Source organism: Oncorhynchus gorbuscha, linkage group LG09 (assembly GCF_021184085.1).
Source record: "Oncorhynchus gorbuscha isolate QuinsamMale2020 ecotype Even-year linkage group LG09, OgorEven_v1.0, whole genome shotgun sequence".
In the NCBI taxonomy this organism is placed as follows: Eukaryota; Metazoa; Chordata; class Actinopteri; order Salmoniformes; family Salmonidae; genus Oncorhynchus; species Oncorhynchus gorbuscha.
The window spans coordinates 31,417,112-31,430,229 of record NC_060181.1 but is presented as its reverse complement, the minus strand read 5'-3'; the positions used below and the strand labels follow the sequence as shown (position 1 = coordinate 31,430,229).

At 42.3% G+C, this 13,118-nt stretch overlaps 1 protein-coding gene across 1 annotated transcript in view; it reads right to left on the bottom strand.

Moving 5' to 3' along the window:
• The window catches only part of LOC124044351 (trafficking protein particle complex subunit 9-like), a 393,465-nt gene that overhangs the window by 144,927 nt on the left and 235,420 nt on the right, over positions 1-13,118 (bottom strand). The window lies entirely within an intron of this gene.

Below are 13,118 nucleotides of genomic sequence, written 5' to 3'. Positions count from 1 at the left end.
AAAAGGTACCACTCACATTTGGCTAAAACTTAACAAAGGTACAATCTATTGTGACAATGATGTTTACATATGTGCAGCTTATGCTCCTCCTTCAGATTCATCATATTATGATGATCAGTTTTTTGACAATCTCCAGACAGAAATCATTACATTTCAGACGCAGGGTAAAGTGCTTCTTTGTGGAGATTTCAATGCAAGAACAGGTTCTGAGCCTGACTACACTGATGCGGGAGGTAACCACCACATATTTGGACACCCCTCCTTGTACAGTAGCCCTATTATAAATAATAGAAACAGTCCTGACCGAATACTGAACAAAAATGGAAAAGAGTTAGTACATCTCTGTCGAGCCTTAGGCCTGTACATGCTTAATGGTAGAATCAGAGGGGACTCTTTAGGTCAGTTTACTTACTGCTCAGCTCTTGGGACAAGTGTAGTCGATTATGCCATCACTGACATTGACCCCTCCTCCATTAGTGCATTCACTGTCAGACCACAGACACCATTGTCAGATCACAGTCAGATCAACGTGTTTCTGAAGAAATTAACTGGCAATATTCATTCAAAAAAACAGCCCAATAAACTTTACAACATAAACCAATCATACAGATGGGCTCCAAACAGTGCAGAGACATTCATTGAAACATTGAACTCAAATGAAATGATGAACTCTATACAGTTTTTCAATAACTCACAGTACCAAAACAATAAAGATGGTGTCAATTCAGCTACCCAAAACATCAACTGCATATTCCAAAAAGCAGCATCGAAAGCAAATTTGAGAAAACCAAAGCAATGCAACATCAGAAGCAAAAATCAAAATGTTTCTGACAAATGGTTTGATAATGAATGTAAAACAATTAGAAAACACCTAAGAGAAATGTCAAACAAAAAACATAAGCAGCAAAACAACCCAGAGCTACGATATGAATACTGTGAAACTCTGAAACACTAGAAACAAACACTGAAATGCAAGAAATTGAATTATACCAACAAGACACTTGATGAAATTGAAAACGCAATTGACCAAAATCAGTTCTGGGACATGTGGAACAATTTAAGCACAACAAAGCCACAAGAAATAGTCATACAAGATGTAGGAATTTGGAAAACTTATTTTGATAATCTATACAAAAACATCCCACAAAACGACTTACAACAGAACCAATTAGAAATTAAAGAAAAATTGAACATCCTTGAATCAGTCATTAAAAACAACCAAAATCCATTAGATGACCCAATAACCCAACAAGAACTAAATGAAAAGCTTAAATCTATTAAATCAAAAAAGTCTTGTGGTCTAGACAACATCAGAAATGAAATGCTGAAAAACAGCACACCTGAGTTGCAAAATGCTGTGTTTAAATTGTTCAACATGGTTTTAACTTCTGGCTGCTTCCCTGATGTCTGGAACCAGGGGCTCATCTCCCCTATCCACAAAAGTGGAGACAAATCAGACCCCAATAATTACAGGGGAATTTGCGTCAATAGTAACTTGGGAAAGATTTTCTGTAGCATTTTGAATTCAAGAATTCAAACCTTTCTTCAAGAAAAAAATGTAATAAGTAAATGTCAAATTGGCTTTCTTCCTAACCATCTCACTACTGACCATATATACACCTTACACACACTAATTAATAAACACCATCACACTACTGACCATATATACACCTTACACACACTAATTAATAAACACCATCACACTACTGACCATATATACACCTTACACACACTAATTAATAAACACCATCTCACTACTGACCATATATACACCTTACACACACTAATTAATAAACACCATCACACTACTGACCATATATACACCTTACACACACTAATTAATAAACACCATCTCACTACTGACCATATATACACCTTACACACACTAATTAATAAACACCATCGCACTACTGACCATATATACACCTTACACACACTAATTAATAAACACCATCGCACTACTGACCATATATACACCTTACACACACTAATTAATAAACACCATCTCACTACTGACCATATATACACCTTACACACACTAATTAATAAACACCATCGCACTACTGACCATATATACACCTTACACACACTAATTAATAAACACCATCGCACTACTGACCATATATACACCTTACACACACTAATTAATAAACACCATCTCACTACTGACCATATATACACCTTACACACACTAATTAATAAACACCATCTCACTACTGACCATATATACACCTTACACACACTAATTAATAAACACCATCACACTACTGACCATATATACACCTTACACACACTAATTAATAAACACCATCGCACTACTGACCATATATACACCTTACACACACTAATTAATAAACACCATCACACTACTGACCATATATACACCTTACACACACTAATTAATAAACACCATCACACTACTGACCATATATACACCTTACACACTAATTAATAAACACCATCGCACTACTGACCATATATACACCTTACACACACTAATTAATAAACACCATCACACTACTGACCATATATACACACATTACACACACTAATTAATAAACACCATCACACTACTGACCATATATACACCTTACACACACTAATTAATAAACACCATCACACTACTGACCATATATACACCTTACACACACTAATTAATAAACACCATCACACTACTGACCATATATACACCTTACACACACTAATTAATAAACACCATCGCACTACTGGCCATATATACACCTTACACAAACTAATTAATAAACACCATCACACTACTGACCATATATACACCTTACACACACTAATTAATAAACACCATCGCACTACTGACCATATATACACCTTACACACACTAATTAATAAACACCATCTCACTACTGACCATATATACACCTTACACACACTAATTAATAAACACCATCACACTACTGACCATATATACACCTTACACACACTAATTAATAAACACCATCTCACTACTGACCATATATACACCTTACACACACTAATTAATAAACACCATCGCACTACTGACCATATATACACCTTACACACACTAATTAATAAACACCATCGCACTACTGACCATATATACACCTTACACACACTAATTAATAAACACCATCGCACTACTGGCCATATATACACCTTACACACACTAATTAATAAACACCATCACACTACTGACCATATATACACCTTACACACACTAATTAATAAACACGTCCACCAAAAAAAATTGGCAAAATCTTTGCTTGCTTTATTGACTTTAAAAAAGCATTTGATTCGATTTGGCACGAAGGGCTATTCTACAAAATTCTACAAAGTGGGCTTGGTGGTAAGGTGTATGACTTAATAAAATGTATGTACACAGAAAACAAGTGTGCAATAAAAATCAAAAACCAAAGAACATAATATTTTTCACAATGTCGAGGTGTGAGACAAGGCTGCAATTTGAGTCCAAATCTTTTCAACATTTATATCAATGAATTAGCAGACATGTTGGACCAATCTCCAGCCCCAGGACTCACACTATTTGACACAGAGGTGAAATACCTGCTATATGCTGATGACTTGGTACTTCTATCACCAACCAAAGAAGGTCTTCAACAAAACATTAATATTCTGGAGCAATATTGCCATAATTGGGCCCTGGCAGTAAATTTCCAAAAAACTAAAATCATGATTTTCCAAAAAAAAACGAGATGTCAGAAACACAAATGTAAATTCACCCTGAACAATACCTTAATTGAACACACAAAAAATGACACCTACCTTGGTCTGACCATATCTGCATCGGGAAACTTTAATATGGCAGTGAATGCACTCAAGGAAAAAGCCCGTAGAGCAATGTATGCAATAAAAATGAAATTATTCAAAATCAACATCCCAATTAAAATTTGGACTAAAATATTTGACAGTGTAATCCTACCAATAGCACTTTATGGAAGTGAGGTTTGGGGGCCACTCAATAAAATGGATTTTAAAATGTGGGACAAACATCCAATTGAAGCCCTACATGCAGAATTCTGTCGGAAAATCCTACAAGTCCAGAGAAATACACCAACTAATGCATGTAGGGCAGAATTGGGCCGTTTTCCAGTAATAATGAAGATACAGAAAAGATCATTAAAATGTTGGCTGCATCTAAATTCAAGTCCAAATTCGAGTCTGCAATTTAAAGCACTTCAAGCCCAAGAGCTGAGCCCAGAAACGAGTCCTCTCAGTCAGCTGGTGTTGGACCTCACCAACCAAGCAGACACCAGCACTGCTTCAAAAGAAAGAATTCCAATAAGCAAAATCATGAACCAATCAAAGGAATCATATTTACAATACTGGAAAAACGAAACAAAATCCCAAAGCCGACTAAATTGCTATCTGACCCTAAACAGAGAATATGAATTGGCTGATTATCTCTACTCAGTCAGAGATACGAAGCAGAGACAGATCCTTACCAAGTACAGGCTGAGTGACCACCGATTGGCAATAGAAACCGGCAGACATAAAAAGACATGGCTACCCAAAGAGGAGCGTGTATGTGGTCACTGCATGACAGGGGAGGTAGAGACAGAGATGCACTTTCTCCTTTACTGTGAGAAATATTCCTCACAAAGAGATTCATTATTCACAGAAATGACTACATATATTCCAAATTTTTACAAATTGAACCCAGAGGAAAAACTAAGAATACTCATGGGCGAAGGAGCAATGGCTCCTCTTGCAGCCAAATATGTATTTTCCTGCCATAGCCTGAGGGACACTGAATAATAACATCTGCATAGTAAACAGTAACTTACTTATTATTACTATTATTGTAATTACTATAATTACTAATGTTTATCATTCCAAATATGGTGATAACAGTATTATAGTGATAACAGTTTAGTGATGGTAGTAGTAGTCGTAGTAATGATGATTGTAGTTGTAGTATTGATATAAAGAAGAATATGTCCGTTATTTAGTTATAAGTTAGTTATAGTTTCATTTTCCATAATTAGATTTTATATTTATTACATTTCTACTATTGACTGTTACCATTTTATATTATTTGCTATCATTTATAAATTTGTTACAATGTATATTGTATATTGTATACATTGTTGCTTTGGCAATATTGACACAATGTTTTTCATGCCAATAAAGCAGCTTGAATTTGAATTTGAGAGAGAGAGAGAGAGAGAGAGAGAGAGAGAGAGAGAGAGAGAGAGACAGAGACAGAGACAGAGACAGAGAGGAGAGAGAGAGAGAGAGACAGAGAGAGAGAGAGAGACAGAGAGAGAGAGAGACAGAGAGAGAGAGAGAGAGAGAGAGAGAGAGAGAGAGAGAGAGAGAGAGAGAGAGAGAGAGAGAGAGAGAGAGAGAGAGAGAGAGAGAGAGAGAGAGAAACAGAGAGAGAGAGAGAGAGAGACAGAGAGAGAGAGAGAAACAGAGAGAGAGAGAGAGAGACAGAGAGAGAGAGAGAGAGAGAGAGAGGGACAGAGAGAGAGACCAACAAGCATCCTTTTCTCTGTTTCAGTCTCTCCCTATTTAAGGGCTTTTTCTGTGAAAGACCTGCTTTTATGTACTGTAATGGAATGAAGTGAGCTGCACTGGCCCACTTAATCACTACACCAAGCCACAGAAAGGTTCTCCAGAGATGAGAGCGATAGAGCGAGACAGAGAAATATAGAGCGAGAGAAAGCGAGAGAGAGAAAGAGAAACCGACAAAGAGACAGTCCCTCCCTCTTTCCCCCTCACAGCAGTAGTGTGCTACAGTGTAAGAGCAGCAGTTTCATTCACATTCCTTTACAAAGGTCTCTTTAAGTCCACACTTTGAAGCCACAGAGGACGGACGAAAATACAGACAGAAAGCAATGGCTGATTAGAGGAGTTCACTTGCTTCTCAACTGCATTATTCCAGTTTAGACACTGGGAAACTGCAGTAGACAATATGGAAAGATCTACGTATAAAGATAAGGCAAATGTATGCAGCTCTAACTAAGCCCTGTCTAAAACGACGGACAATAAGGACGCAAGATACCGTTTATTCATTTACACCCAGAACTAATGTGTCAAATGGGGTCAGAGAGAGAAAGCCACACTGACTCTTCTGGCATCTGGTGTCCAAATGCATCCTCTCTCCACTCCCCTTCCCAATCCCTCCTCTACTCTCCCTCTCCCTCCTCTACTCTCCCTCTCCCTCCTCTACTCTCCCTCTCTCTCCCTCTCTCTCCTCTACTCTCCCTCTCTCTCCTCTACTCTCCCTCTCTCTCGTCTACTCTCCCTCCTCTACTCTCCCTCTCTCTCGTCTACTCTCCCTCTACTCTCCCTCTCTCGTCTACTCTCCCTCTCTCTCGTCTACTCTCCCTCCTCTACTCTCCCTCTCTCGTCTCCTCTCTCTCCTCTCCCTCTCTCTCCTCTCCTCTACTCTACTCTCCCCTCTACTCTCCCTCTCTCTCCTCTACTCTCCCTCTCTCTCTCCTCTCCCTCTCCTCTCTCTCCTCTACTCTACTCTCCCTCGTCTACTCTACTCTCCCTCTCTCTCGTCTACTCTCCCTCTCTCTCTCTCCTCTCCCTCTCCTCTCCCTCCTCTCCCTCTCTCTCCTCTCCCTCTCTCTCCTCTACTCTACCTCTCCTCTCCCTGCACTCCCTCTCTCTCCTCTCCCTCTCTCTCCTCTCCTCTACTCTACTCTCCCTCTCTCGCCTCTCCCTCCTCCACTCTCTCTCTCCTCTCCTCTCCTCTACTCTCTCCTTTCTACTTCACAGTGAATTATGGATCTCCTCTGAGAATCACCTCTCAATTAACGGCAACTTGTGTCATACGAAGCCAGAGAGAGACAGTACTGCTGGGATACTGTACACAGATATACAGAGAATATTCTCTGTGGAAATGTCACTACCTTTCCTTTCTGAGACAACACAGCATCGCTTGAGAAAAATCCAGAGAGACTCACGTCGAGATTGGAGGAGCAAAATCTACAAATCTACTGTGTCTGATGGGGAGAAATAGTTTGGGGGGGGGGAGGAGGGAGGTAGCGAGGGAGAGGCAGACCTATGAGTGAGGGAGGGAGGCAAAGGGGGAGTGACAAGATGATAGTGACTGCAGGGCGGAGGAGAGAATAGACAGATTTATCACCAGAGCAGAAAGATAGAGAGAAAGATGGATTGGTTAAACTGCAGATATTATTACAGCGAATGATTCACCTCAAGTGGTGATTACTGGGGTACGATCTGTCTCCCTCCCTCTCTCCCTCGCTTCTGCAACCTGGCTTTTTCCACAGAGCCGGAGAGATGACAAGGGGGAGGGAGAGAAAGAGGAGACAGAGCAAGAGAGAGGAGAGAGAAAAAGGGAGCGAGAGCTAGGAGAGATAATATTCATCCGTTTCCACCTAGGCCTGTCAGTAGAAATGCCATCTTTCCGATTTCCCATTGTTACAGCGACAATAATTGTCACCGAGCAGAGCAGAGCGCTGGTCTAGTCTGGTCTGGTCTGCTGGGTAGAGGAAGCAGGAAGTGGGGACTGAGGGGATCTGGTGCGACGTGTTTACCCAGTCAAGATGGAAAAACACAACAAACCCTTTGCGTCATCACAGTTAAAGTGAAACCGTGGAACACAACACAGTGCTCTTACTAATAGGACTGACCGTACTAGGTGGTAGTCGGATGACTAGTGAAAAGGAAGTGAAAAGGAACATGTGTTCTGATGATGTGTAATCAAGAGAGTGGAGTGAAAAGGAACATTTGTTCTGATGATGTGTAATCAAGAGAGTGGAGTGAAAAGGAACATTTGTTCTGATGATGTGTAATCAAGAGAGTGGAGTGAAAAGGAACATTTGTTCTGATGATGTGTAATCAAGAGAGTGGAGTGAAAAGGAACATTTGTTCTGATGATGTGTAATCAAGAGAGTGGAGTGAAAAGGAACATTTGTTCTGATGATGTGTAATCAAGAGAGTGGAGTGAAAAGGAACATTTGTTCTGATGATGTGTAATCAAGAGAGTGGAGTGAAAAGGAACATGTGTTCTGATGATGTGTAATCAAGAGAGTGGAGTGAAAAGGAACATTTGTTCTGATGATGTGTAATCAAGAGAGTGGAGTGAAAAGGAACATGTGTTCTGATGATGTGTAATCAAGAGAGTGAAGTGAAAAGGAGGATAAGCAGATGGCAGAGGGTCTTGATGGGTCTCTCGATATTCAGACACTGTATGTGGGAAAAGGTTTGTGTACATATGTGCAAGTGTGTGTGCGTGTAAACACATGCCTTTGTTTGCATGGAAAGCTGACTGGCCCTCAACACATGTGTGTAATCCATGGAGCTAAGCCAAGTGTGTGTGTGTGTGTGTGTGTGTGTGTGTGTGTGTGTGTGTGTGTGTGTGTGTGTGTGTGTGTGTGTGTGTGTGTGTGTGTGTGTGTGTGTGTGTGTGTGTGTGTGTGTGTGTGTGTGTGTGTGTGTGTGTGTGTAGTGCCTGTAGACATAGAGCAGGTACAAACAGGTTTTCATCATGTTTTTCGGTCCATCTGCCGATCCATCAATCTTTAACCCCATCAATCTTTAACCCCATCAATCTTTAACCCCATCCAGAGTGATCATCTCTCAGCATGGAGCCTGTGACTTTCAGCTCTACCAACCCCGGCTGTCTCTACTGGGGCCTGACTACACACCACATTCATGGTTCAATGGATGGTTACAGAACAGCCCAACCACATGCTAAACCCCAGAGAGACTGTCTGTCATCCCCCCCCTCCTCCTCATCCACCACCTCCCTCCCTCCTCCACCCAGCCACTCATCCTCCGTCCTCCTCTACTCTGTGTGTGTGTGGGTGTGTGTGTGTACGGCATGTCCTTCAGCCAGAGGGACAGACGCCATTCTCTTGCTTGACAAGATCTTATCTCTCCCCTCCCCTCCCCTCCTCTCCTCTCCCCTTCTCTCCCCTCCCCTCCCAGGCTGCACATAACCAGATTTCTCCTTAACAACGTGGATAAGTCAACATTCACAAAATGCATTTCATCACTTTTGATGAACAGGTTCTTTCATTAAGATGCAGATGTAAACTATGCAAAAATACAGCCGATGCAAAACAGACGCTGTCGCTGAGACGCACCTTCGTTCCTTGTGCTGTCTAACATGCAGGGTTCACAGCGGAGAGGCCTGGTGTGAGTGTCTGGGAAAGACAGTGGTTGTCATATCACTATGGAAATTAGGTTGTATTACAAGAGGAAAGTTGAAGGGTAGACAAGTACAGACCTAGTCATGGCCGACAGACAGACACAGACCCAGTCAAGGCAGACAGACAGACAGACACAGACCTCGTCATGGCCGACAGACAGACACAGACCTAGTCAAGGCAGAAAGACAGACACAGACCTAGTCATGGTAGAGACAGACAGATACAGACCTAGTCATGGTAGATACAGACAGATACAGACCTAGTCATGGTAGAGACAGACAGATACAGACCTAGTCATGGTAGAGACAGACAGATACAGACCTAGTCATGGTAGAGACAGACAGATACAGACCTAGTCATGGTAGAGACAGAGACACAGACCTAGTCATGGTAGAGACACAGACCTAGTCATGGTAGAGACAGAGACACAGACCTAGTCATGGTAGAGACAGAGACACAGACCTAGTCATGGTAGAGGCACAGACCTAGTCATGGTAGAGACAGAGACCTAGTCATGGTAGACGCACAGACCTAGTCATGGTAGAGGCACAGACCTAGTCATGGTAGAGGCACAGACCTAGTCATGGTAGAGGCACAGACCTAGTCATGGTAGAGACAGAGATACAGACCTAGTCATGATAGAGACACAGACCTAGTCATGGTAGAGTCACAGACCTAGTCATGGTAGAGGCACAGACCTAGTCATGGTAGAGGCACAGACCTAGTCATGGTAGAGACACAGACCTAGTCATGGTAGAGACAGAGATACAGACCTAGTCATGGTAGAGACAGAGACACAGACCTAGTCATGTGTGCCTCTGTCTCTACCATGACTAGGTCTGTGTCTCTACCATGACTAGGTCTGTGCCTCTACCATGACTAGGTCTGTGTCTCTACCATGACTAGGTCTGTGTCTCTACCATGACTAGGTCTGTGTCTCTACCATGACTAGGTCTGTGCCTCTGTCTCTACCATGACTAGGTCTGTGCCTCTACCATGACTAGGTCTGTGTCTCTACCATGACTAGGTCTGTGTCTCTACCATGACTAGGTCTGTATCTCTTTCTCTACCATGACTAGGTCTGTGCCTCTACCATGACTAGGTCTGTGCCTCTACCATGACTAGGTCTGTGTCTCTACCATGATTAGGTCTGTGCCTCTGTCTCTACCATGACTAGGTCTGTGCCTCTGTCTCTACCATGACTAGGTCTGTGCCTCTGTCTCTACCATGACTAGGTCTGTGCCTCTGTCTCTACCATGACTAGGTCTGTGCCTCTACCATGACTAGGTCTGTGCCTCTACCATGACTAGGTCTGTGTCTCTACCATGACTAGGTCTGTGTCTCTACCATGACTAGGTCTGTCTCTACCATGACTAGGTCTGTGTCTCTACCATGACTAGGTCTGTGTCTCTACCATGCCTAGGTCTGTGTCTCTACCATGCCTAGGTCTGTGTCTCTGTCTCTACCATGACTAGGTCTGTGTCTCTACCATGACTAGGTCTGTCTCTACCATGACTAGGTCTGTCTCTACCATGACTAGGTCTGTGTCTCTGTCTCTACCATGACTAGGTCTGTGTCTCTACCATGATTAGGTCTGTCTCTACCATGACTAGGTCTGTGTCTCTGTCTCTACCATGACTAGGTCTGTGTCTCTACCATGACTAGGTCTGTGTCTCTACCATGACTAGGTCTGTGTCTCTACCATGACTAGGTCTGTGTCTCTACCATGACTAGGTCTGTGTCTCTACCATGACTAGGTCTGTGTCTCTACCATGACTAGGTCTGTGTCTCTACCATGACTAGGTCTGTGTCTCTACCATGACTAGGTCTGTGTCTCTGTCTCTACCATGACTAGGTCTGTGTCTCTGTCTCTACCATGACTAGGTCTGTGTGTCTACCATGACTTGGTCTGTGTCTCTGTCTCTACCATGACTAGGTCTGTATCTCTACCATGACTAGGTCTGTGTCTCTACCATGACTAGGTCTGTGTCTCTACCATGACTAGGTCTGTGTCTCTACCATGACTAGGTCTGTGTCTCTACCATGACTAGGTCTGTGTCTCTACCATGACTAGGTCTGTGTCTCTACCATGACTAGGTCTGTGTCTCTACCATGACTAGGTCTGTGTCTCTACCATGACTAGGTCTGTGTCTCTGTCTCTACCATGACTAGGTCTGTGTGTCTACCATGACTTGGTCTGTGTCTCTGTCTCTACCATGACTAGGTCTGTATCTCTACCATGACTAGGTCTGTGTCTCTACCATGACTAGGTCTGTGTCTCTACCATGACTAGGTCTGTGTCTCTACCATGACTAGGTCTGTGTCTCTACCATGACTAGGTCTGTGTCTCTACCATGACTAGGTCTGTATCTCTACCATGACTAGGTCTGTATCTCTACCATGACTAGGTCTGTGTCTCATACATATGAGATGAGTAATAAAAGACATGTAAACCTTATTATAGTGACTAGTGATCCCACTACTTTTTCTATTCTGGTTAAAGCCAATTTCTGTGAAGGGAGTAGTACACAGCGTTGTACGAGATCTTCAGTTTCTTGGTAGTTTCTTGCACGGAATAGCCTTAATTTCTCAGAAGAATAGACTGATGAGTTTCAGAAGAAAGTCCTTTGTTTTTTGGTCATTTTGAAACTGTAATCGAACCCACAAATGCTGAAGCTCCAGATGCTCAACTAGTCTAAAGAAGGCCAGTTTTATTGCTTCTTTAATCAGAACAACAGTTTAACTGTGCTAACATAATTGCAAAAGGGTTTTCTAATGATCAGTTAGCCTTTTAAAATGATAAAATTGGATTAGCTAACACAATGTGCCATTGAAACACAGGACTGATGGTTGCTGACAATGGGCCTCTGTATGCCTATGTAGATATTCCATTAAAAATCTGCCGTTTCCAGCGACAATAGTCATTTACAACATTATTAATGTCTACACTGTATTTCTGATCAATTTGATGTTATTTTAATGGACAAAACAAATAGTTTTTCTTCCAAAAACAAGGACATTTCTAAGTGACCCCAAACTTTAACGGTAATGTACATATGAGATGAGTAATGCAAGACATGTAAACCTTTATTAAAGTGACTAGTGATCCATTTATTAAAGTGGCTAATGATTTCAAGTCTGTATGTAGGCAGCAGCCTCTCTGCGTTAGTAATGGCAGTCTACCAGACTGATGGCCTTGAGATAGAAGCTGTTCTTCAGTCTCTCCCAGCTTTGATGCACCTGTACTGACCTCACCTTCTGGATGGTAGCAGGGTGAACAGGCAGTGGCTCGGGTGGCTGTTGTCCTTGATGATCTTTTTGGCCTTCCTGTGACATCGGGTGCTGTAGGTGTCCTGGAGGGTAGGTAGTTTGCCCCCGGTGATGCGTTGTGCAGAACGCACCACACACTGCGGTTGTGGGCGGTGCACTTGCTGTACCGGGCGGTGATGCAGCCTGACAGGATGCTCTCAATTGTGCATCTGTAAAGGTTTGTGAGGGTTTTAGGTGACATGTCACATTTCTTCAGCCTCCTGAGGTTGAAGAAGGAGATGTTGCACCTTCTTCAACACACTGTCTGTGTGGGTGGACCATTTCAGTTTGTCTGTGATGTGTACGCCGAGGAACTTAAAACTTTCCACCTTCTCCACTGCTGTCCCTCTGCTGTTTCCTGAAGTCCACGGCCATCTCCTTTGTTTTGTTGACGTTGAATGAGAGGTTGTTTTGCTGACACCATACTCTGAGTGCCCATACGTCCTCCCTATAGGCTGTCTTGTCGTCGTTCCACACTGATCCAGCCACCCCCCCAAAATACAACAAAGTGCTACATCTCTGTAATGCATTCTGTCTTTGCATAATTTAAAATATCACTTTTCTTCATGGAGCAGATAGGCTTATAGAACGGCCTGTACTGGAAGCAGTAAAAGTCCCCTGCATTAATGAACATTTAGGACCTTTTTGTTTGTTATTTAA